At 35.5% G+C, this 27,990-nt stretch overlaps 1 protein-coding gene and 1 pseudogene across 5 annotated transcripts in view; one reads left to right on the top strand and one right to left on the bottom strand.

Annotated features, from left to right (window-relative positions):
• Positions 1-27,990, bottom strand: part of BBS9 (Bardet-Biedl syndrome 9) — a 429,330-nt gene that overhangs the window by 346,189 nt on the left and 55,151 nt on the right. The gene's annotated exons all lie outside the window — the stretch shown is intronic.
• LOC105238763 lies at positions 32-27,812 on the top strand (annotated as a pseudogene).

The following is a 27,990-nucleotide window of genomic DNA, read 5'->3' as shown; positions in this document are numbered from 1 at the left end:
CTGTATCTTGGCTACTGTGAAGAATGCCGCAATGTACATGTAAGTCCAGCTATCTCTTTGAACTTTCGTTTTCATTTCCTTTGGATATATACCCAGAAGTTGGATTGCTAGATCATACAGTAGTTCTATTTTTAGTTTTCTGAGGAACCTCCATATGTTTTCAATAGTGCCCACACCAATTTGCATTCCTACCAACAGTGCACAAGGGTTCCCTTTTCTCTACATCCTAGCCAACACCTGTTATCTCTTGTTGATAACAGCCATTCTAACAAGTGTGAGGCGATATCCCATTACAGTTTTGAAATACATTTCCCTGATAATTAGTAATGTTGAGCACCTGTTCATGTATCTGTTGGACATCTGTATGTCTTTTTTGGGAAAATATCTAGTCAGTTCCTCTGCCCATTTTTAATCAGATTACTTGGAGATTTTCTTCTTTTGACTTATATGAGTTCTTTATATATTTTTGATATGAATTCCTTATCAGATACATGATCACACATATTTTCTCTGGTTCTGTAGATTGCCTTTTCATTTTGTTGATGGTTACTTTTGCTGTGCAGAAGCTGAGTTTGATGTTTGGCAGGGGGGAGGGTTAGGGGAAGGCGCTGTATTTAGGTAGTGTTTATTTTTAAATTTGCATGAAATCTTATGAACACATTTTTGCTTTAATAATTGTAATGATATGAAGAAGTCCCCCACTTTTGATGCCCACTTTTGATCGTCAAGCAATTTTATTTTGAGTATAAAATTTCTAGTATTTCTATTTCCCCTCTGATTTTGGTGGTGCTGAAATGTTCTCTTTTTTCCTTTCTAGTTTTATTAAGAAATAATATTTGGAAATTTTTAGGAGAATAGATCACAAGAGTTCTCATCACAAGGAAAAAAATGTTTTTGTTTTTGTTTTCATTTTCTTATATCTATATGAGATGATGGATGTTAATTAAATTTACTGTGGTAATCATTTTACAATACATGTAAGTCAAATCATTTATGCTGTACATCTTAAACTTATACAGTGCTATACGTCTTTTGTTTATTTTTGCTTTTGTCGCCTTTACTTTTGGTGTCAAATTCAAAAAAATCATTGCCAAGACTCTGTCAAAGAGCTTACCTCCTGTGTTTTCTTCTAGTTTTACGGTTTCTTACATTCAAGTTTTTAATCCATGAACAACAGAAGTCATTGTGTAATATTTCCTACTGATTAATTTTGAATCCAGTCTTCTCTTGAGGTGCTGGAACATTTGAAGCACAGTTATTCTACTCTTGATGGCCCTCAATGTATTTGTCATCTTTCAGAGAAATCATATTGCTTTAACTTATTTTCTGACTTTTGCTGACTTTTTACTCTGTGAAAAGAAAGGTATCACTTCTTTCTAGGTAGGCTATTCAGTAATTAATGCTTATTCACATCTTTTTATTCAATGCTTTTATCCTGGTAAAGAAGAAGATCAACAGGAATCTGGGATTTTCATGGCTCAGATAACATTTTAGTCAGTAGAAACAGGGCTTCTCTAGAAGTTCTATCAAGTACTTTTTGATGAGTTGAATGCATGATCTCTGTTCTCTCTTCACTTTTCTTCCCTCCTTTCTCATCCATAAAAATAGAGATTTTATATATTCAGAAGGCATTTAATTTTATTTTGTGTATTAAGAATAGTCTTTTTAGGGCCAAATACTTATTATCTACTTAATTCTGGAAAGAGTATAAATAAGCTATTTTAAAATTTAGGTCATCATTTCTGCCTAAAGTCTTTTAACTAATTTGCCTTTTTGCCTTCTGTTGTTCAGTATCATATCAGCTTTATGTATATTACTCTCGTATCTCCAGCCATGTGGAAAGATCCTTAGGGAAGGAATAGCACTCATTCAAAAGATATTTGTCTGACTGAATCTTGTTAGTTTTTTTATTCCTGCCAATTTGCTATGGTTTTTCTTCAGTAGCTTTCCAGAACTCTTCAATTAATCAAATGGGCTTTCAGTGAAAAGGTTAATTAAAATGATTGTTAAAAGAAAATACTATGTAGGGGCACCTGGGTGGCTCAGTCAGTTAAGTGTCTGACTCTTGATTTCGGCTCAGGTCATGATCTCAGGGTTGTGAGACTGAGCCCTGCCTCGGGCTTCACACTCAGTGGGTAGTCTGCTTGAGATTCTCTCTCTCTCCCTCTCCCTCTGCCCCTCCCTCCTGCACTCTTTCTCTCTCTCTCTAAAATAAATAAATAAATCTTTGAAAAGAAGAAGAATATACTATATAAATGTGGTAAATGAGAAGTGAGGGACCTCTTGCACTCAGCTTATGTGATCATATTCTCTGCAAACTTTCATTCTAGCTTAGCTAACTGCTTCTATTCTCCATCAGAAGTCCAACAAATAAAACCAAACTCCTAAGGAGGAAAAAAATTAATGCTAAAATACATGCCACAGTCAGTCCAATGGTATAATCATCTGTGACCTTTACTCTGAGTCTATAAATCCAAGTAGAGGGAGTGAATGCAAAAAGAGACTGTCCACAACAGTAAATTTTGAAAGGAATCTTGATGGTTAAATAAATTATGAAATATCCATATTCTATGAAGCCCATACAAGAACAAGGTAAGTCTATGTGTTTGAACATGGAAAGCTGTCCACGTAAATGAAATGAGCAAGTTACAAACTCACATACAGTGATCCCACTGACATAGAACAAAACCAAATATGTTTGTAAGTGCACTTAACAATGTATGTCATGCAAGGCTGCTCAGCAAACTATTTACCCTGGGAGAAGAGTGAAATTTCATAGGCAGGAAGGAAATAAAAAGGGGTTTTCAGTTATTGTTATTTATTAATAAGAACATATTAATTTTATGTTTTTAATAAACACATAAAGAATTAAAGATAAGTTTATAAAGATTATAAAAAGAAAAATATTAAAAGCAGTGTATATATAGAGAAATTAATTATGTTTATATATGCATAAAACACAAACCCTATGCCTTTATTAAAAATGATGAAGTAGATTTATATTTATTGACATGGAAAGACAGTTACAATTTATAAGGCTTTTTGCCTGGATTAGACAGTATAGCTCATTCTGTTTAAAGTATGTATGCGTTTATAAATTAATCTCTAGAAGTCAATTAATAATCACAATTAGTCACAAAACTTAACAGTAAACCAGTCATATAATTGTTTTTTATTCATTTAACTGTAGTCTCAGATTTATAAACAATTAACATAGTAGCAGTATAAGGAAAAATACTCCTTAAAGCAGTCCTACTACACTAAAAGAACTACTGATCTAAAGTTCATGAATAAATGTTAATAGTTTATAATCACACAAAGTGAAAAATAAAATTGTGTATATATATATGTATATATACACATATACAATTTACATATATATGTAAATATATATACATGAGAAATATTTCAGGTAAAGGTCATTAAGAGTCAGAATTGTCCAGACGAGCACCTCTGCTTTTCCATTTCACTTCCGTATGTGTACATAAAATCTCACTTTGTATAGATCAGTGCACAAATGTTTCCATCTTCAGTTCTCTGTATAACTTTAAAAGACCAATCAATTTTGTCAAAGATAAAACAGTTGCCAGTAGGAGCACCTGGGTGGCTCAGTGGGTTAAGGGTTGGATTATTGATTTCCACTCAGGTCATGATCTCAGGATTGTGAGATCAAGCCCCCCAACATGTTGAGCTCTGTACTGGGCTTGAAATCTGCTTGAGATTCCCTCCCCCACTACCCCTCCCCCCCCAAAAAAAAAGTTGCCAGTAAAATCAAGAATTTAATGTAATGTCCTTCCAACAGAAGCTGCTGTATTCTAATGGACCTTTATAAAACCCATAAAACAAGCATTATAATGAAAGAAAATGCCACAAAGCTATTAAAATGATGACTTTTAACCTTTTTAATGCACAATGGGCAGTCAACAGCTTTTTTAAGTCCTGAGGCCCAAATGCAATGTAAGGTTTATAAGAGAACACTCCACTCCCAAGTTTAAAATCCTCATTGCTTAAATGTAACAATAAATTCCCTAGTGAAACAGTGGGCTCTGGTTTTAATTAAAAGTAAATGCGCTAAGATTGCCACCTACTGCTGAAGAGAAAGTCAAGTCCTTCATGATCTACCTCAAGTATATTTTCAAAGACCTCAGATCTGAATTCTGTCTTAAAGAAAGAGGTAAGTTTCAGGAAAAGAAAAATACATATTCTTATGTGGAAAAGTAAGGGAAGTTCCTTAACCTACTTAATGCTACCAGATGCAAAATTCTCATTCCTCAAAAAAGCAAAACATACTCTTCTTTGGTCCATGTTCTGAGATAACTAGTAAAATCCCTTGGTACAGTGGGGTGCCTGTGTGGCTCAGTCAGTTGAGAGTCTGACTCTTGATCTCAGCTCAGGTCTTGATCTCGGGGTTGTGAGTTCAAGCCCTGGGTTGGGCTCCATGCTAGGTGTGAAGCCTACTTAAAAAAAAAAAAAAAATCCCTTGGCATAGTAAAATATGTGATGGTATTCCTATAAAAAAGTATTAAAATATACTTGTCACATGTCAAATTTAAAACCAAAATATATCAGCAAAAGCAAAATAAAGGAGAAGAAATAAATTACATTATAAAACCACTATTTTTATTATCGTCCATCCAATGAAGATGGAAAAAAATCATTATTTCCCAAGAATTTTTTTTCTCTATTCCCGAGATTGCCATTTAAACCTTGAAATTTCCAAATCTTTTAATATATATGTGTGTGCATTTATTTATACATATATTTTTGCATATGTGTATGTATACATACACATACACATATACACCAATATACATGAATGCATAGAATTCTGACTGCCAATTTCCTCATCTGTAGGATGGGAATAATATCTACTTCGCAGGTTGTTAGAAAAATTAAATGGAAACATATAGAGGCACCTGGCACAGTACCAGACACGTAACTATAGTGTGCAGTCAAAAAAATGTTTGTTTTTCTTAGTTTTTGGAAAGACAATAGGAATCTCAAAGTTAATACCTTTATTAAAAGATAACTTTAACACAAGAAAAAAAACCTGTAGTTGTCTTGTTTTTTTCCTTCTTAAATAAAATATACTCTCCATCTAAGATATTTTAATGGTTCTTTACTGACTTCACATTTTGGGATGCCAGTTATATAATACCAGAAGCTTTCATAAGGAAAAAAAAAAAAGATGGTTTGTCTAACAAAAACATAAATGTATGAAACACAATGTTGTTCCTCTTATAGAAACTCCACATTCTTTAATATTGTATAAAATAAGCCGTTAATAAATCTCTAATGACTCCAAAACAAAGATACCAAAAAATTAGTAATGAGAACTCCCCTCTCCAAGATAAAATAAATAAAATACAATCTTGAACAGATTATTTGGAATTAATAAAAATATATTTACAACCTAGTAACATTTTACTAACTACTTGAAATAAGTCAAAATTGCTGTGGTACATTCTAAGGGAAATAATAAAAGCAAAAATAAATTAACATTTCAGCATCATCATTAACCACCTAAACTATCAATGCCAAGATTCAGATTTAACCTATAAGATTATTTCAGTTTTCCAGACAATGTCTCACTTCTTGATGCCCTCTATTTCTCCAATAGTCATGGCATGCATCATTCTGGGAAATTTCTAATTGCTAAATTTTATTAAAAGTTTAAGTCAATGAACAAATGCTTCTTCTAATAAAATTTAACAACTGTGATAGAATTATGGATTTAACAGGTAAAGTCCTATAGCATTTTCTAAACAGATGAATTGTTTGAGAGTTACTACTTTCCTTAGGTCTCCCTACATGGAAACACATTTTTTCAATTATATGGCAAAGACTATGGCTTCTGTTTAAACCTAGATTTTATTGTTTATAAAATTAGAAACAGATACAGATATATATAGAAACATATACACACACATAGGTAAACATATACACCTAGGCTATATATATGAACAGTTGAAAGGTTTTATGTGTTATATAAGAAAGTACATTACACACATAGAAGGAAATGAATGTTAATCTCTCAGATGAATAATTCATTCATAAACAAGCCTTTTTTAATCTCACAATATCCTCATTACATGTTATCAAAATTATTTACACAAATCAGTCAAAATTAAGTTAAATGAATATACTGATGAGACGTAGCACCTTTATTATTTTAAAAAATCAAGAACTATTTACAGTCATTGTTTGTCATTTTTAACCCAGGAAGGGAGGATTCTATTTTGATCTACAGTGTCTCTAAGAGTTCACCAAAATCATTCTGCATTTTTATCAATACTTGATTTACAACTACACGTATTTCTGTTTATACCTAAATTTTAGGATTAAAGGTGCTTTATATTTTATTCTTAATGATTTTCTGTATTTTTCTAAATCCTTTTTTAAAATTTTTCTTAAGGTCTTATTTATTTATTTCAGAGAGAGAGAAAGCACATGAGCAGTGGGAGAGGAAGAGGGAGAAGCAAACTCCCCACTTAGCAGAGAGCCTGAAGCAGGGTTCGATCCCAGGACCCTGGGATCATGACCTAAGCCAAAGGCAGATGTTTAACTGACTGATCTACCCAGGCCCCCAGCTAAATTCTTTACATATGACCTCTGTAATTTAAAAAAGAAGTAATTTTAAAGTAATAATTAAAACATTTAGAGTATGAAACATTAATCAGAAAGCTTGGTATTGGTCACTCCCTTAAAAAAAAAAAGTGTAGTACTAAAAGGGATAACCTATGAATTTATGACTTCTCATGGTTTGTCAAAAATAACATATATAAAATTCTAATTCAGATCTAACACTTGTAACAGGAGAAGAAACAAAGGGTAAAATCAACAAGAGAAAGGATTAAAAACCATATGACCATTTCGCTTCATGTAGAAAAAGCATTTGACAAAGTACAACAACCATTCATGATTAAAAAAAAAAAAAAAACCCTCAACAAAATAGGTTTAGAGGAAACAGACCTCAACATAATAAAGGTCATATATGAAAAACCCACAGCTAATATTATGCTCAATGGGGAAAAACTCTCAGAAGGAACAAGATAAGGATGTCCACTCACCACTTTTATTCAACACAGTACTGGAAGTCCTAGCCACAGCAATCAGAAAAGAAAAAGGAATAAAATACATCCAAACTGGTAAAGGAGAAGGAAAACTTTCACTATTTACAGATGATGTGATACTACCTATAGAAGCCCTAAAAATTCCACCAAAAAACTACTTGAACTATTAAATGAATTCAGTAAGATCATAGAATACAAAATCAATAGACAGAAATCCACTGAATTTCTATACACTAATAATGAAGCAGGAGAAAGAGAAATTAAGAAAACAATCCTATTTACAATTTTCCAAAAATAATAAATACCTAGAAATAAACTTAACCAAGGAAGTAAAAACCTTTATTCTAAAAACTACAGCACACTGAGGGAAGAAATTAAAAACAACACAAACAAATGAAAAGGTCTCCCATGCTCATAGATTGGAAGAACAAGTATTATTAAAAAGTCCATACTATCTAAAGCAAGCTACAGATTAATCCCTATCAAAATACCAACAGTATTTTTCATAGAACTAGAATAAATAATCCTAAAATCTGTATGGAACCAGAAAAGATCCCAAATAGCTAAAGCAATCTTGAAAAAAAGAACAAAATTGAAGATACTACAATCCCAGATTTCAAGTTATATTACAAAGATTGTAGTAATTGAAACAGTATGGTACTGGCTCAAAAATAGACACATATATTAACAGAATAGAATAGAGTCCAGAAATAAACCTATGATTATCATATGGTCAATTAGTCTTCAACAAAGGAGGCAAGAATATACAATGGGGAATAAACAGTCTCTTCAACAAATGGTGTTAGGAAAACTGGACAGCTACATGCAAAATAATGAAACAAACTCAAAATGGATTAAGGACCTAAAAGTGACACCTGAAACCAAATAAGTCCTAGAGGACAGCGCAGGCAGTAACTCCTCTGACATCGGCCATGACAACATTGTTCTAGATATGTCTTCTAGAGACAAGGGAAACAAAAGGAAAAATAAACTATTGGGACTACATCAAAATAAAAAGCTTCAGCAAGGGAGAATCAACAAAACTAAAGCAATCAATAAAACTAAAGGACAGCCTACTGAAAATAAGGAGAATATGTTTGGAAATGACATATCTGATAAAAGGTGAGTATCCAAAATATATAAAGAATTTAGAAAACTCAACACCCAAAAAGCAAATAATGTAATTTAAAAATGGGCAAAAGACATGAAGAGACATTTCTTCAAAGACACACAGATGGCCAAGGGACCCATGGGAAGATGCTCAGTATCACTCATCATCAGGGGAACGCAAATCAAAACCACAATGAAATATCACCTCACACCAGTCAGAATGGCTAAAATCAAAAACACAAGAAACAAGCATTGGTGAGGATGTGGAAAAAAGGAGACCTCTTGCACTATTGGTGGGAATGCAAACTGGTGCAGCCACTGCAGAAAACAGTATGGAGGCGCCATATGATTCACTAATTCCACTAGTGGGTATTTACTCAAAGAATATGAAAACACTAATTTGAAAAGATATATTCATCCCTATGTTTATTGCAGCATTATTTACAATAGCCAAAAATATGCAAGCAGCCCAAGTATCCATCGATAGATGAATTGAAAAAGAAGATGTGGTATATATATACACAATGGAATATTATTCAGCCATAAAAAAGAATAAAATCTAACCACTGGCAACAACATGAATGGATCTACAGAGTATAACGCTAAGCGAAATGCCATAGAAAAGCAAATACCATATCATTTCATTCATATGTGGAATTTAAGACACAAAACAAATGAACAAAGAAAAAAGAGACAAACCAAAAAACAAATGCTTAACTATAGAGAACAAACTAATGGCTACCAGAGGAGAGGTGAGTAGGAAGGGTGAAATAGGTAGAGGGGATTAAGAGTGCACTTATCTAGATGAGCACTAAGTAATGTATAGAATTGCTGAGTCACTTTTTTTAAGTTTTTATTTAAATTCCACTTAGTTAACATATAGTGTAATATTAGTTTCAGGTATACAATATAGTGATTCAACACTTCCATACAATACCCAGTGTTCACACAAGTGCATTCTTTAATCACCATATTGTACACCTGAAACTAATATAATCCTATAAATTAACTATACTGGAATTAAAATAAAAGTCAATCAATTAATTAATTAAATGAAAAAAAGAGAGGGATAAGTTATACCCAAGATGCAGTCCTTAATTGTTGTTAACATTAATCCTATAATGTAGAGCAGTGAGCGTGCCTCTCTGGTTTTCACACTGTGTCGGGGATGAGGTAGGTGCTACTAGCGTATAATGGGTAGAGACCAAAATCCCACAATAACACAGGCCAGCCTCCACAACAAATAATTTTCTAGACCAAAGTGCCAATAGTGCCAACAGTATAAGAAACCCTGGCAAAGAGAATAAACCTCTTATGTTTAAATTAGAAATCAAACCCTAAAGACAAAAATAATTAATTTTCCTTCAAAAAGTCATTCTTATCTGCTTCTTTTGAAGGACACACTAATTCAGATTTTCCAAGCACCTAAACTACCTACTTCTTTAAAATAGTTTAAAAAATAAAGCCTAATGGGGCACCTGGGTGGCTCAGTCAGTTAAGCCTCTGACTCTTGATTTCAGCTCAGGTCATGATCTCAGGGTCCTGAGATCAAGCCCCACACTGGACTTCACATCAGTGGGGAGTCTGCTGGAGATTCTCTCCCTCTCCTTCTGCTCCTCCTACCATGTTCCCTCTCTCTCTCTCTCTCTCTCTCTCTCTCTCTCAAAAAAATAAATCTTTAAAAAACTAAATAAAAAAATAAAGCCTACCTCTTCTTTCATTCTCAATTTTAATTATCTGTCCTCACCTCCTTTAGCACACCCTTGACTCAAGATCAAGTATAACTTTATATCAATAGACCTAAAGAGATACAGGAAGTTCCCCCTCCTTCCTTTTGTTAGTGTATTTTTTGTAATAAGGGAAATTAAAAGTTTTAAAAGTTTTCTGTTAAGATTTATTTTTCAAATTACTATTTATTTTTAATTGTTAATTGTTTCAATTAAATAAAGATTAGAGACTTTAAGGACTCTATTGTATTATCACTCTATTGTATTATCACTCTATTGTATTATCACTCTATTGTATTATCACTCATACTTTTTTAAATTCATTTCATCCCACTTTTTTGGGATACTTGTGTATTTTTTTTTAATTAGGGTAAAATATGCATAATACAAAATCTTTCATTTTAACCATTTTTAAATGTACAGTTCTGTGGCATGAGGTACATTTATAGTGTTGTACAATCATTACCACCATCTGTCTGCAGAACTTTTTCATCTTTCCCTGCTGAAACTCTGTACCCATTAAATACTAACTCCCCATTCCCTCCTCCACTTAGCCCCTGGCAGCCATCATTCTACTTTCTGTCTCTATGAATCTCTTGCTATTTGAGGGACCTCATATAAAAGGAATCATACAATATTTATTCTTTTGTGACTCTGGCTTATTTCACATAGCATAATGTCTCCAAGGTTCATCCATACAGTGGCATATGTCAGTATTTCATTCTTTTTTATAACTGAATAACATTCCATTGTATGTATATATCACATTTTGTTTATCTATTTAACTGTCACGGGACATTTGGGTTGCTTCTACCTTTTGGCTATCGGAAATAATGCTGCTATGAATATGGGTATACAAATATTTGCTTGAGTTCCTGCTTTTATTTTCTGCGAGGTATATACCAAAAAGTGGAATTGCTGATTCATTCTATGTTTAATCTTTTTAAACATTTTGAGTATCAATCTTGATAACACAAATACATATTTTGTACAGCTCTTACATCCTCTTCTTTGTTCCACATAAAATCGGAAGTGAGAGAAGAGATTTCTCTATTCTGGTAGTACTTACCTAACACCTACCAATAAAAGAGCTATAAGATATACCCATAACAACATAAGAATGTCTAACAAAGTAGACCTGGGTATTTGTTTAACCTTTAAAACTAACATCATCTAACGGTTTAAAATCCATTAAAAATTATCTCCCAGAGGCACCTGGGTGGTGCAGTGGGTTAAGCATCCAACTCCTGGTTTCAGCTTAGGTCGTGATCTTGGGGTCATGAGATCGAGCCCCGCGCTGGGGTCTGTGCTGCTTGAGATTCTCTCTCCCTCTCCCTCTGCCCACCCCACTCATGTACTCTATCTATCTCTCTCTCTCTCTCTAAAATAAATAAATAAATGTTTTTTAAAAATTATGTTCCATACTAACATGCAAAATTCTAAAAAAATCTCTATTTTGGAGAGTATAGGACAAATACAAATTTTCCTCTTTAGGGCATGAATTCTCAAGAAGGTAAGGGTAAGAATCATTTTTTCAAACTACACTGACATTCACCCACCGTTGAGAATCTATAGTCTCTCCCACAATCTCTTTTCTTCCCTTGAGAATGACAATTATTGCCACCAATCCTTTACGACTAAAGGGAGTGTGCTACAGCTCTGGATGTCTTAGAAAAAAAAAAAGTCTGAGAACCAATGAGCAGGGCAGTGTTCCCAATAGGTCCAGAACACATGCACATATGTGTGTATATAAGATCACTGAGGCTAAGTAAAATTCCTGTAGTTCTGAATACGAATTAGAAGTATCAATATGAACCTGCAATATGTTTTATCTTTAAAAATTATTTATATATATTTCCTAACTCTATCCACCAAAACAACCCGAAAGCAATAACCAACCAGATGCAATGAGCACCACTAGTACCCAGACTGTGATCTTCAAATGATACTTGAAAAAAGAAACCGGCTCCTTTAAAAAATTACTGACTCCAGTTCTGGAAGATGAGGCTGGAACATCTCATAACAGGAAGCAAGAAAGCTGACAAAGACTAGTGGAGCTATATCAAAGGGCTCAGGAACCAACGTGAAGAAGCTCTATTGGCCAAAGATGGGATGATTTTTGGCATTAATAAAAATGATAACTTCAATAAATGGAAATGCGTCAAATATTTAAATCCATGAGTTCATAATAATAGGCAAACAACAAAATCAATAATTTGTCATCTTTGGAGGATGCTGCGGAACCAACTCTATATTTTGAAAACACAGAACTAAGCATTTATTCTGGCTTTCCTATATGAAATGTATATGTGGGTAACCAAATAGTTGGTTATTTATAAAAAATTTATTTTTTAGATGTTTTTAGGCTAATAAATAATAAAGGAATAGTAAAATCAGAATATAACCATTTTGAATCCCTAATAAAATGGTCATCAATGGCTATTGAGAAGACAAAAAGAGAGACAAGTAGGTATCTTGTGCCTCCTTACAGAAGTGCACACACCAGCTGTCAAGCTGTCTCCCCAAAAAATCAGATCCAAATCTGATAAAGCTGCCAGATCAAACTACAAATGTACAAATTTGAAGGACAGAGGAACATATCTATAGGACACTATGGGATACAACGAACAAAATCCAGACTGTGTGAATTAATAGGACAATTTAACCTACTCAACAAATATTTTACAGAGGAGAAAGAGGAAAGAAAAAGAACCCAATGTTAACCTGTTAAGATATTTTAAAAGAATACACAACATAGTACTAGAAGTCCTTGCAACAGCAATCAGACAACAAAAAGGGATAAAAAGTAGACAAATCGGCAAAGAAGAAGTCAAACTATCTCTCTTCACAGATGACATGATACGCTATTTGGAAAACCCAAAAGAATCCACTCCCAAAATATTAGAAGTTATAGAGCAATTCAGTAATGTGGCAGGATATAAAATCAATGCTCAGAAATCAGTTGCATTTCTATACATGAACAATGAGACTGAAGAAAGAGAAATTAGGGAATCCATCCCATTTACAATAGCACCAAAAATCATACGTTATCTCGGAATTAACTTAACCGGAAACATAAAGGATCTATATTCTAGAAACTACAAATCACTCTTGAAAGACATTGAGGAAGACACAAAAAGATGGAAAAATATTCCATGCTCATGGATCGGGAGAATTAACATAGTTAAAATGTCCATGCTACCCAGAGCAATCTATACTTTCAGTGCTATCCCGATCAAAATACCAACGCCCTCTTTCAAAGAACTGGAACAAACAGCCCTTAAATTTGGGTGGAACCAGAAAAGGGCCCGAATCGCCAAGGAACTGTTGAAAAGGAAAAACAAAGCTGGGAGCATCACAATGCCGGATTTCAAGCTGTACTACAAAGCTGTGATCACAAAGACAGCATGGTACTGGCACAAAAACAGACACATAGACCAATGGAACAGAATAGAGAACCCAGAAATAGACCCTCAGCTCTTTGGGCAACTAATCTTTGATAAAGGAGGAAAAAACATCCACTGGAAAAAAGACAGTCTCTTCAATAAATGGTGCTGGGAAAATTGGAAAGCTACATGCAAAAGAATGAAACTTGACCACTCTCTCACACCATACACAAAGATAAACTCCAAATGGATGAAAGACCTCGATGTGAGACAGGAATCCATCAAAATCCTAGAGGAGAACATAGGCAGCAACCTCTATGACATCGGCCAAAGCAACCTTTTTCATGACACATCTCCAAAGGCAAGAGAAACAAAAGATAAAATGAACTTATGGGACTTTATCAGGATAAAAAGCTTCTGCACAGCCAAGGAAACAGTCAAAAAAACTAAGAGACAGCCCACGGAATGGGAGAATATATTTGCAAAGGACACTACAGATAAAGGACTGGTATCCAAGATCTACAAAGAACTTCTCAAACTCAATACACAAGAAACAAATAAACAAATCATAAAATGGGCAGAAGATATGAACAGACACTTTTCCAATAAAGACATACAAATGGCTAACAGACACATGAAAAAATGTTCAAAATCACTAGCTATCAAAGAAATGCAAATCAAAACCAAACTGAGATACCACCTTACACCAGTTAGAATGGCAAAAATTGACAAAGCAAGAAACAATTGTTGGAGAGGATGTGGGAAAAGGGAATCCCTCCTATAATGTTGGTGGGAATGCAAGTTGGTACAGCCACTCTGGAAAACAGTGTGGAGGTGCCTTAAAAAGTTAAAAATTGAACTACCCTATGACCCAGCCATTGCACTACTGGGTGTTTACCCCAAAGATACAGACGTAGTAAAGAGAAGGGCCATATGCACCCCAATGTTCATAGCTGCATTGTCCACAATAGCCAAATCATGGAAGGAGCCGAGATGCCCTTCAACAGATGACTGGATTAAGAAGCTGTGGTCCATATATACAATGGAATATTACTCAGCTATCAGAAAGAACGATTTCTCAACACTTGCTGCGACATGGATGGCACTGGAGGAGATAATGCTAAGTGAAATAAGTCAAGCAGAGAAAGACAATTATCATATGATTTCTCTCATCTATGGAACATAAGAACTAGGAGGATCGGTAGGGGAAGAAAGGGATAAAGAAAAGGGGGGTAATCAGAAGGGGGAATGAAACATGAGAGACTATGGACTNAGCCGAGATGCCCTTCAACAGATGACTGGATTAAGAAGCTGTGGTCCATATATACAATGGAATATTACTCAGCTATCAGAAAGAACGAATTCTCAACATTTGCTGCAACATGGACGGCACTGGAGGAGATAATGCTAAGTGAAATAAGTCAAGCAGAGAAAGACAATTATCATATGGTTTCACTCATCTATGGAACATAGGAAGTAGGAAGGTCAGTAGGAGAAGAAAGGGTTAAAGAAAGGGGGGTAATCAGAAGGAGGAATGAAGCATGAGAGACTACGGACTCTGAGAAACAAACTGAGGGCTTCAGAGGGGAGGGGGTGGGGGAATGGGATAGACTGGTGATGGGTAGTAAGGAGGGCACGTATTGCATGGTGCACTGGGTGTTATACGCAACTAATGAAGCATCAAACTTTACATCGGAATCTGGGGATGTACTGTATGGTGATTAACANAGTAGGAGAAGAAAGGGTTAAAGAAAGGGGGGTAATCAGAAGGAGGAATGAAGCATGAGAGACTACGGACTCTGAGAAACAAACTGAGGGCTTCAGAGGGGAGGGAGGTGGGGGAATGGGATGGGCTGGTGATAGGTAGTAAGGAAGGCATGTATTGCACGGTGCACTGGGTGTTATACGCAACTAATGAATCATGGAACTTTACACCAAAAACCAGGGATGTACTGTATGGTAACTAAAATAATAAAAAAACACTATTATAAAAAAAAAGATATTTTAAAAGAATACAAAGCCAGTAAAACTTGGTGTTCCAACATATTATTTTGCCACTAAGCTCTCAAGTTAAGCCTAACTGGAATATTTGCTGTAAGAAGGTTTTTTAAAACTTGAAATAAACTCACTGCTTCAAATTATTATTTGCAATTGCTATCATAAATGCAACAGGGAAACATATAATAGTTAAGAATTCACTGGGTGTTATATAAGACTGATGAATGACTGACCTCTACCTCTGAAAACAATAATACATTACATGTTAATTAACTGAATTTAAATTTTAAAAATAAATTAGAAAATATATTTAAAAAAATAGTTAGGAACTCAGTCTATAGAATCAGATCCACCCAGGTTCAAACTTCAGCTCTGCACTTAGCAGCTATATAAACTTAAGCAAGAAATTTTAATTTATAAACATCAGTTTCCTCATCTATAAAATGAAGCTAATCACACTGACTTGGCAAGACTGTTTTGCCAATTAAATAAGATACTCCATACAAAGAACTTAACACAGAGTCATTCATAAAATATACCTAATAATTAGTTATTATTAGTAGTATTATAAATAAGAATGTCTCATGTTAGAATTTTAAAAATACAAATCTAAATAATCACAAAACTCTATTCATAAGTAAATACCATGATCACCACATTCACACACTAAGACTCACTTAAGAAAACATCAAGAAAGGGAAAAAATTAACTTTAAATCTATGTTAATGGACAGAGGCAAACATTTACTAACTACAGAGGTTAGAAAATCAAATTGACAATTATACACAATTGTGCCACAACAAAGTGGCACAAGCCTTTGGACCAGTAGCTACCTGCAAAATCACTCAAATATAAAAATATTAAACAACCCCTTGAGTTTTTAGGATACTAAACAAACAGAAGTTATACCAAACATCATAGATGAAGAGAGAAAAGAAGTCCTTGATCTCAAGGAACTCAGAGTCTAGTGAAAGAAACAGAAATAAATTATAAGATGGTGATGAGACAAGTAATATAGACATACATAAATGGTCTTAAGAGTTTCACATAAAAGGCATATCTAAGACTGGGGAAAGAGGGCAAAGGTAGGTATAACTGATTTCAAAGTCCTCCCACCAAAAAAAGTGAAGCCTGAATTAAATTTCGAAGGATGAGGATTTGGTTAAACGAAAAACTGAGGGACAATGTATTTCATTGTATAGGCAGAAGTATGAGAAAGTATTGTTCAAGTTGGAGTTTGAAGTAAGATCGGACCAGAGGGTTTAGTAGGGCCAGTCACTCATATAAGCCCTGTTATTCTTCTTGTAAATGATGGGAGCCATGAGGAATTTTAAGGAGGGCAAAGACATGATCCGATTTGTGCTTTGAAAGATTACCTTAAAACATCAGAATGGAGAATTGGAAGGAGGGAAGAAACAGGGAGCCTAGAGAGCCAAGTAAGAGGCATACAGACCAGTAGGGAGTCTCTTTCAGTAACGTAGATGAGAAAAAGAGAAAACCCAAATTAAGGAAATGATGGTAGAAATGGTGATGAAGCAACTTATTCCTCAATTTTCTTTTTTTTTTTAAGTTATTTTTTTAGTAATCTCTACACCCAAAGTGGGGCTGACACTCACAACTCCAAGATCAAGAATCACATGTTCTTCCAACTGAGCCAGCCAGGCACCCCATTATTCCTTCATTTTCTATGTCATTGGAATTTCTTGTTGGGGAACCTGCAGAACCAACAAAAATCAAGGCCAATGACCCTGACCCTCCAATTCATGCGATAATAAAGATATCCATTATGCTAGCCTAGAAACTATTATCTAGATTTTTCCTGAAAATCAACCATAACCAATTTGATGACTTGGTTATAAGAGAAAGAAAACAATTTTAAAGGTACAATTCCATATAATCTCCATCATTCGTATACATAGTCATGTGCATGAGTCTGACTTCTTAGACAAAGACAAACACACAAACACACACACACAACAGGAAATAAGAAAATGTTCCCATTTTTAATAGAGTTCATGCTACATAGATAAGAAACTAAGGTTATATTCAAATGCACCATAGCGTCTGCTACTGCTAATTATACATTTGTTTCCTTTCATACACAAAGAACCCCTCATTTCACCGTGTATATATTGCAATGTTTTCCTCTTAGGATTAAAATTCTTATACTATATTTGGTCTTTAACCAAGAATACTTCTTTTAAATATATATATTTATATTGCATGTACATTATTATATATGTGACATATATAATAATATATTTATATTAAATATTTATATAGAGAGAGATAAAAAGAGACAGAAATGATGGCCGTTTTTTCCTCAAACATAAACATGATTGCCTTTTCAAAATACTCTCCTTATTTAAAATTCAAACACAAATGCGTTTTCAAATTCACACTTGCTACATACCTCAGTGAAGAAGAGCAATCTGGCAAGATTTGTTAAGGTTGTTAGAAATTTTTAAAGAGATCATGAGCAATTAAAAATTCACTCTAGTATATGAACATTACAAAAGCTTTATCTTCAGTTACATGAATTGCCTGAAGCACTATAAATGTATTCCAAAATTAAAATACTCTACAGTTTCTGCCTAGCAACAAAGTTGGTAATTTTTTTTAAATTTATTTATTTGAGAGACAGAGAGAGCATGCAGCCAGGAGGGGCAGAGGGAGAGGGAGAGAGAGAGTCTTAAGCAGACTTCACATTGAACATGGAGCCCAACAGGAGGCTCAATCCCAAGACCCTGAGATCACAACCTGAGCAGAAACCAACAGTGCCACCCAGGTGCCCCCACAAGTGGTAATTTAAAAGCAAAGGAATTATTTAATCAAGGACATAATCTCCCACAATAGAAAGCAGTTTCCCCATTTTTTTCTTTTTTTTTAAGATTTTATTTATTTATTGGACAGAGAGAAACACAGCGAGAGAGGAAACACCAGCAGGGGGAGGGGGAGAGGGAGAAGCAGGCCTCCCGCTGAGCAGGGAGCCCAAGGTAGGGCTGGATCCCAGGATCATGACCTGAGCCTAAGGCAGACGCTTAACGACTGAGCCACCCAGGCGCCTCTCCCCATTTTTTTTCTTATTATTAAAATAAAATAACCAAAAGAAGATATTTTAATTCCAAACTAAATTATTTTAAAATAAATGCTTTTTGCATGGAGTTCATGTATTTGGTGATTTCAATCTCATACATATTTTTTAAAACCAAAATATAATTACCTAGTCATTCATTCCAGACATTAAATTACTTGCTACATGTCTGGAACTGGGCTATGTACTACAGATTAAAAATATGAATAAAATATAGTCCTTTATCTCAAGAAAGAAATACTGGGGTCAAGAAATACTGAAACAAATCATTACACCAAAACTTAATACATGCAATAATTAAAGGTAAGGTATAAACAAATTCTGTAGAAATAAATAAGCAGAAATAACCAAACCAAAAGCTAGACCAGGAGGGCTTTATGGAGAAAGAGACACCAGCAGAGCTGAGCCTCCAAGAAGTCTCTGGGGGCTACTGATGAGCCATCAGTTGGTAAATGCAACTGGGACAGGAGAACCTGCATGTGCCAAAAAGCACTGCTAAACTTAAAAGAGAGGCTTTAGATTTTTCTCTTACACTTTAGAAAAGGTATATGGCTTTAATTTTGTAGTTGTAAAACAAATTTCTTAGTCTAAATCAAAACCATAAAACATGATTTCTTTCCCCTTACCCTTACTTAGCCAAGTGAAATTTTATAACTTACATTTAAAAGGTGGGCTTGGAATGTTTCATTTTATTGTTGTTACTTCATACTAATTTCAGAATTAAGAAATGCATTGGCATTTGTTTTTGCCCTAGTTGGTATAGGATTAAATATAAATTGGTAAATACACGAATTGGATAACTTACAATAGGCAAATAATACATATATAAAAGAAGGTAACATATAGATCTCATTTATTTACTAACAAATTCACATTACTAACAAAATCACAGTATGCCTACCTGAGAATCAACTATCTTCACATTTCATAAACATGATTGTACTCAAAACCACTTAAATCTAGCCTTTATGTTTACAGACATAATTGTGTACAACATAGTTTTATATACAACAGAAATCACCTCAATGGTGAAGACTCAGTCTAACCACAAGAAGACTGGCAAACATCAGAGGTGCCTGGGTGGCTCAGTCAGTTAAGTGTCTGCCTTCGGCTCAGGTCATGATCCCAGTGTCCATGGGAGCCCCATGTCAGGATCCCTGCTTAATGGAGAACCTGCTTCTCCCTCTCCTTCTGCCCCTCCCCCCTGCTGGTGCTGGCTCTCCCTCTCTCTCTCTCCCTCTCTCTCTCTCTCAAATAAATAAATAGAATCTTAAAAAAAGACTCTGGCAAACATCAAAGCAAATCCTAAATGCAGATCAACTGGGAATAGCCCCAATATCCCAAACCAGGAATGCTTTTCACATTCAGCAATATAGGGTCAGTCAAAAAGTATCAGTGGGACCCACTCTGAATTGCTCAACATAGAAATATGTCATGATACCAGCTCCCATGCTTCTCATTTGAAGATATGTTGACCCCAGGGGCGCCTGGGTGGCACCGCGGTTAAGCGTCTGCCTTCGGCTCAGGGCGTGATCCCGGCGTTGTGGGATCGAGCCCCACATCAGGCTCCTGTGCTGTGAGCCTGCTTCTTCCTCTCCCACTCTCCCTGCTTGTGTTCCCTCTCTCACTGGCTGTCTCTATCTCTGTCAAGTAAATAAATAAAATCTTTAAAAAAAAAAATAAAGAAAGAAAAAAATAAAGAAAAATACAAAAACCGGGTTTGTTCNGAAATGTGGACTCTGCCATTTGTCAACTACATGCCCTTAAAGAAATTCTTTAAACCTTAGTTTCCTCATCTGTAAAATAGACTACAGTTAAACAATTCTCAGCAAAATAACTGGCACATAGTAAGCACTCAATAAATGCGATTATGAGACCTTCGATTACGCGGTCAGTAAATCACTAGTAAAGTACTTAGCACAAGTCAGCATGTAACTCATACCGCTTTCTGATACTGGTTTCTTTTCTTTCTTAGGGCTGGGACACTGGCATGTATTTACCTTATAACCCTAGCAGTATCTAGCAGAGAGCTTCCCAGAAGCCTATGTAAATCCTAACTAAATAAGGCTTGTGTAACTACTTCTGAATATTCAGCGGTCTTTCAATGTCACACAGAGTTCATGAGCTCTGCCTTCACCAGTTCAGTTACTGCTGCTATAAAAATAATACCCTGAATTTACAAAAATGGCTTTCTTACCAAGAGCTTCAGCCACTTCTAAATAATAGTTTATTACTGACAATGACAGGATCAGGCAAATACAGAACCACATTTTAAGGGAAACCCAAGCCTAAAAAGAGGATGTGTTTTATACTGACAAAGTCAATCAATGGCAAAATAAAGACTCAAACTCAGAATATTTTGCCTCAAGTGAATGGTTTTTTCCAGCCCAGATTGCATTTCCTCAAAGGTCAAAATTACATCGATACGTTGACTCACATCAATTTTCCAAGTCTTCACTCAGTACATATAAAACCTACATACAGTTGTGATTAAACATTTATAAAAGGAACAATGTCAAAGTCTTTTCTTTATTAAGGTATATCAATGTATCCTTTGCTGTAATATCTGAGGTTGATAGTGTATCTTTTCCTCTTTTAGGGAGGTTGGCTTATTATATTAAGTGTAACTATTTTTAAACCTACTACAAATAATAAAATTGTACACAAAATTTAATGTTTTCATCTTATGAGTTTTTATAGTTCATCTTGTTTCCTCTGGCCATTTGCTTTTAATGTGCAACCAGTGAACAGTATGTTTTTTTATGTTTCACATTTAAAAATTCAGCCGTCCGAAAGCTCAGTCAGAAATGTCCATTTCAAAAAGCTTACTTCAGCCAGTTGGCTCTGTCAGTGACATATGTGCAAAGTGAAAGTGTAACCAATAGTGATTTCTGCAGGTCAGATGGAATCACTTAGCATACTCAACATGGTTTCCAGTCCATGCCTCAAGAGGAATGTCCTTCAGCGAGCAAGTGTTTCTTTTAAACATCAGACCAGCTACTGTTGTTTGAACACCAGTGTTATCTTGGCATGGCTGGAATATATGTATAAATGCTATCCTGTATCAAAATATAATTGGAATACATTTGCATTATAAACATTGTATGGAGTCAATATAAAATTTAAGTAACCAGCAGGTAGCATTTGGAGAACTAAAATTTTTGAATTTTAATCATTTCCTCATTTTCAAAATTTCTTTAAGCGCAAAATACTGCACAGATACAATAATGGCTCAGGTAAGCAGAAATACTAAATGTCAAAAAAAATCATCTTTAGTGTTAAAAAATTAGGAACTGCAAATAATCTTACATATGCTCTTTTCTGTCACACAACAAATGACTATTGTTAATAAAAACTACCATAAAATTAACAACTCAGGAAACGACAAATGTTGGCGAAGATGCAGAGAAAGGGGAAGGAACCCTTTTGGTGGGAATGCAAACTGGTACAGCTACTCTGGGAGAAGTAGAGGCTGTGAGACAGTTCCCTGAGAGCCCCTGGTTGAGCACCGACTTGAGCATGCACATGGAGAGACTGTGCAGGACTGACCAGAGGACGATGGCTACAGGGGAAGGAGCGGAACAGATAGCAGCAGTCAAGCAATGCTGGGGGATGTTAAAGGCCTGGCCCAGCTGATATGGGGAGACTTCATTAACACCTTGTAAACACCCTAAGAAAGGCTGCTCCCTTAAGAGTAAGAACCATGCCCCAGAGTAAGCCCTGCTCCAGACCCACCGAACAAAGCCCAAAACCAAGCCTTAATGAGATGCACAGGGAAGAGAATTTGGGAGTTAAGAGATCTCAAGTCAAGTCAAAGAAGTTGAAGAAATACCTTGGACTTCTCACAGATCTGTCCCACAACAACATAAAATCAAGCTGTCACAAGTTCAAGGTGATCAGCCAGTAACTGAACTTGTTATTTTCAGTCTTTTTTTTATTTTAGCTTTTCTGCTGGATATGTAGACGTATCTCATTGTGGTTTTAATTTTAATTTTCCTGGGGCCTATTGATGCTGAGCATCTTTTCATGTCCTAATTGGGCCATTGGTAAATCTTCTTTTGTGATATGTCTCTTCAAATATTTGTCCATTTTTATATATTGGGCTATCTTCTAATTGAGTAGTAAGAATCCATTATATGTTCTGGATACAACTCGTTTGTCAGCTATATGCATTGTGAATATTTTCTTTCAGTCTGAGTCTTGCCTTTTCATTTCCTTATAAAAATGTTTTCTTTTCAGGGCGCCTGGGTGGCTCAGTTAAGCGCCTGCCTTCGCCTCAGGTCAAGATCCCAGAGTCCTGGGATCAAGTCCCACATCAGGGTCCCTGCTTAGAAGGGAGTCTGCTTCTCTCTCTCCCTCTCCCTCTATCCACACCCCCACTCGTGCTCCTTCACTCTCGATCTCTCAAATAAGTAAAATCTTTATTAAAAAATGTTTTCTTTTGAAGATATCTTTCAAAGACTAGATTTTAATTTTGATGAAGCATAATTTATCATTTTCTTTCTTTCATGACTAGTGCTTTGTACGCCTGAGCAATCTTTGCCTACTCCAAGGTAATAAAAATTTTCTTTATAAAAATAAATATTTTTTTCTTTGACAAGTTTAATAGTTTTAGCTTTTAAATTTAGGTCTATAACCCATTTTATGTTAAACCTTATCATTTTTCTTCTTGTTTTTATATGGATTTATTTTCAGTTATGGAAGCAATCTTATATTCTTGCAATAAGTTTCCAATTGTTCATGATAGGTTACCCATTTTGTATATTGCTAGATTCCATTTGCTAATATTATTTTTGCATCTGTGTCAATGAGGGATACTGATTGTAATTTTTCCTTATTATAATATCTTTATCAGCTTTAATATCAAGACTATATAGGCCTCATAAACAGGCTGGGAAGCATTTCCTTCCTCAACTATTTTTGGAAAGAGTTTATGTAACACTGATATTCTCTCTTCCTTAAACATTTAATATATTTCACCTGTGACACTAAGCTAGAAATATTTTTTACGAAATGGATTTTTATTATTAATTCAAAAATTTGAATAGATATAGGGCTATTAAAACTTTCCATTTCATCTTGTGTTGGTTTTTAGTAAATTATGGTCTTGAAATCATTTATTTCATCTAAGTTATTAAATTATTGGCATAAAGTTGTTCATAATGTCCCTTTATATTCACTTTAGTCTGTCTGTGATCTAAAAGTCTTTTTAAAAACAGAGTTTCTATATTCACAGAATAATGTTGGTCACCTAATTCCAAAGCCCTCCCTCTTTTACTCCCCTGGGGGGGCAGGGGGACATAAAACTACACAGAGCCTGTAACTTCTGCATTATTGTGATACAGAGAATACTGCAACCTCCACCATATGTGGACGGGGGAATTCCAACAGCAATTCTACTATGAGCCCATTGTTACTATCAAAAACCTAAGAGTATAGTAAGTAGAGAAGGAAAGGCTGATAAGATTCTACAAAAAGGAACAGAGGGAAGCAGAAATCTTAGGGAAAGCACAGACAAAAATCAAAGAAAAAAGTGGAACAATAAATGCAAAAATACTCAACATGGGTCGGGCCCTGGGAGTTCATGGCTCTGGCTACAGGAAAGGAACTTGAAAGTACGTAGGATTCCAAGGGACAGTCTTAGAGAAGTACTTGATTTTGGGAGTTAGCTAGAAAGAGAAGAACAGAGGTTTGTTTATTGTAGTGATATGGTCAGAAGACATTCTGAAACTACTTTACATGTGTTATAGGAATGAGTGAATGAATACATATGTGAGGGTTGTTAGGAGACAGGGATCTACTTTGGAAGAAGGGATATAAATATGGAATGGGAAAGGAAAAAAGAACCACGTAGGGATAGACTGAAATTGGAGATATCGGTGTGAACTCATGATATCTAAATAATGTATATGTCTAAGTTGATGCACGTTCATGTGCATATATCCATATTTCTGTGCGTGTTTTTATGTATGTGCTTATGCATGTATGTATATGTACACATACATATCTGTAGGTTTGTCCTCTAACAGGGCCTAGAAGTAAAGATACCATGTAATATGAGCACACCTACCACTCAGATCTCAGTCTCTAATACCATTTCCCACTAAAAGGAACCAGGGCTCCTCACAGAAATAGCTTATTCCGTGGCTAGAGTAGGATAGGTATAAGATGATCCTAGAACATCCTGCTGTGCTATACAATTTTAAAAGTCCTAAAAAAAAAAAAAAAAGTATATCACAGGGACACAGGAGCTAGCTTGAAGAGGCTTCCACTGGCCAAATCTCGGACAATTTAAGCACCAAAATTATTAAGTTCAATATTGACTTATAAACTATTGGGAAACATAGAAATACATGAGTCCACACTAATAATAAATACACAAATGAATAAATGAGGGAGAAGGGAAATCTACTGCTTATAGAACACTGATGGCCAAATGGCAAATATAAAGGAAGTGCTGAGTTAGAAAAATCATCTTGGACGGGCACCTGGATGGCTCAAATGGTTAAGTGTCTGCCTTCACCTGGGATCGTGATCCCAGGGCCCTGGGATCGAGCCCCAAGCCCCGCATCAGGTTCCCTGCTCAGTGCAGAGCCTGTTTCTTCCTCTCCCTCTGCCATTCCCTCTGCTTGTCCTCTCAGGCTCCCTATCTCTCTGTCAAATAAATAAATAAAATCTTAAAAAAAAAAACTTGATTAAAAAAAAAAGAAAGAAAAATCATCTTGCAACCATCACTGTAAACATTTTTTTCAGGCAAAAATCGTCAATGAATGATAAAGCTAAGGGGAAATTTTGATGAAAAGCAGGATATGTACATTGCTTACTAGTAACAATGGGGGAAAGCAGTAATTATACAGTGGAGAAATCAGGCAACACTTTGACCAGCAGATCAAAATTAATCATCAATGAAGGTGACTCTACATGATACTGTAAGGAAAATGCAATATTACCTATTCTTAGCAGTAGTATACTAGTCTGGCCAAGAATGTATAATCTTAATGTCACAAGGAAGCAACTGATAAACAAAATGAGAAATGTTTTATTTAAGTGGTGAGAGAGGCTCTTCAAAAAATGTCAATATCATAAAAGACAAGGAAAGGAAAGGCTGTGGAAATTTCCCAGCTTAAAAGAGGCTAAAAATACATGCAAATGAATACAGACTGGACTAGATCTTGTAATAGTGGGGGGGAGTGCTATAAAGCACTTTTTACATTATTAGAACTGACAAAATTAGAATTTGGGAATTAGAATAGATAAAAGTATTATATCAACATAATTTTATAGAGATTAATAACTGTACTGTGGTTATACAAGAATATTCCTATTCTTAAGAAATACACACTAAAATGTTTAGGGGTAAAGGGTCATGATGTATGTAATGTACTCTCATATGGTTCAGAAAACAAAGCAAAAAAAAATGTGTATGCATGAGAGACAGTGAGCACAAGAGAAAGACAAAGAGGTGATAAAACAAATGAGATAAAAATATTAACAATGGAGAAGTCTGGTTAAAGGGTATAAAAATGTCTTTTAGGGGTGCCTGGGTGACGCAGTCGTTAAGCATCTGCCTTCGGCTCAGGGCGTGACCCCGGCGTTATGGGATCGAGCCCCACATCAGGCTCCTCCACTAGGAGCCTGCTTCTTCCTCTCCCACTCCCCCTGCTTGTGTTCCCTCTCTCGCTGGCTGTCTCTCTCTCTGTCGAATAAAAAATAAAATCTTTAAAAAAAAATGTCTTTTAAATTATTTTTAACTTCAGAGAATACAAGGAGAAGGAATATAATCATGCTTCAGCTGTCAGTAGTGTCTACACAGCCATAATAATGGAAATTCCTGTATTAGTTACAGAAAAGGTGAAGCTGCCATAACAAATATACCCCAAAATATAATTACTTAGATAGTTTACATTTATTCTGCTAACTATAGGACAATTTCTTTTCTTAACTCTTCCCACCCCTCTGTAAGTAACCCCACTTCTTTAAAGTCTCTTTGTTTGAACCATCTGCCATGAATGCTGTTTCCTGCTGGGATCTTAACTGATATAGTATAGCAGGAATTTGGGGGCTGGTTTGCTCACATAGCTGATGAATGCACAGATGATTTCCCTGCGGGGGCAGGGAGAAAAAACAACAGAAATACATGGCATGAAATGGAATCGTAATTCTCCAATTATTAGTAGTACAGTGTGGGATAAAGTGCCAGTGAAAGAATTGGCTTTGAGAGATAAATGGCTATTGCACTTGATTGTTTGGTGACAACAGTAATTACAAAGACTCCTTAAGTTGGCAACCTGTTCTGCTTAAGCATTTACAAAATAAAAAAGCTTGGGACCTTGAACTCCCAAATCAAGATACGGGTGGAGAACCTAAAAGCATCTATTGGGGCCATTTAACTGGGTGATGGTGCACAAATTAAAAGGAAACACACAGACTTCCAGGGTTCATTAATCCCTGAGAATGTCAAATGTCACATGATCTACTAGTTAAAGTGGGACTTACAGAATTTCAGTTAAAAATGAAGATTTGACCCAAGTCTTTCTCACAGAAAATCCAATGGGTGCATAGATCCATCCTGCCATTATTTTCCCATTGATGTAATACGAAGTTGGAACAGATACACTCACGAACTACCTGAATCCCTACCTGAGCTTCTGCTAAGGAAGAGTATTGTAAAGGTTATTATGATAGCAGAGACTAACTGGAATCCCTTGGAACTTCCCCCAACCCACCAAAAGAGCACATTTTTCAAAATCAATACTCATCCCTAAGGAAACTGCAGAGATTAGTGCCACCATTAAAGACTTAAAACACCCAAAAATGATGCATCATCATTCATGATCCTGTTTGGCCTGTGAAAGAGTCAAATGGATTCTGGATAACAACTATGGATTAGCATAAACAGGAAAGATTCCAATTACAGCTGCTATTCAAAAATAAGATATATTTAGTGGAAAAGGTCAACACAGCTCATGAACCCGGTGCAAATCTATTAACCTATTACATTTTGTAATCCAAATGAATAAAGACAATCACAAGTAGTTCCTTACAGGGGACTACCACAGCTACTGGTACTACAGGCTGCCACCATAGCCAGTCAGTTACAGTGCATCCAGCAGCTACTGCAAGCAAGAAGCAGGCCACAGAGAAGGTGTGTGAGGCCCACAAGCAAACAACCCTGAGGCCAAAGCAGGTCAAAGCAGCTCAGGCTAAAACTGAACAATATCACCTGCAGAGGGAGAAAGAGTTCCAGGCCAAGGAAGCTGCAGTTCTGGGATCCCAGTGCAGCACTGAAGTGGAGAAGACCCAGGGGATGACCATCCCCCAGAACTACTTAAAGCAGAACAGGGATGAAGTCCTGGAAAACCTTTTAGTCTTTGTCTGCAATATCCCACCAGAAATCTGTGAAAATTGCCGCATAAATGGTTAGGGGAAAAAGAACTCTTGCACAGATTGGCATTTCAGATACCTTCATGGAATATGAAGCTTCAGCAAAGCTCAAGTTACATTATTGCAAAAAGCCATGAAATTATTGCCATACATTATACAGTAGGTCCCTTTACTTTTGGGAGAATAGCAAATCTAGCTTCTTGGTACAAACTCAGCTT

The sequence above is a fragment of the Ailuropoda melanoleuca genome, chromosome 1 (assembly GCF_002007445.2).
Source record: "Ailuropoda melanoleuca isolate Jingjing chromosome 1, ASM200744v2, whole genome shotgun sequence".
NCBI classification, from domain to species: Eukaryota; Metazoa; Chordata; class Mammalia; order Carnivora; family Ursidae; genus Ailuropoda; species Ailuropoda melanoleuca.
Note: the sequence above shows the minus strand (reverse complement) of the source record. Positions and strands in the feature narration are given on the sequence as shown.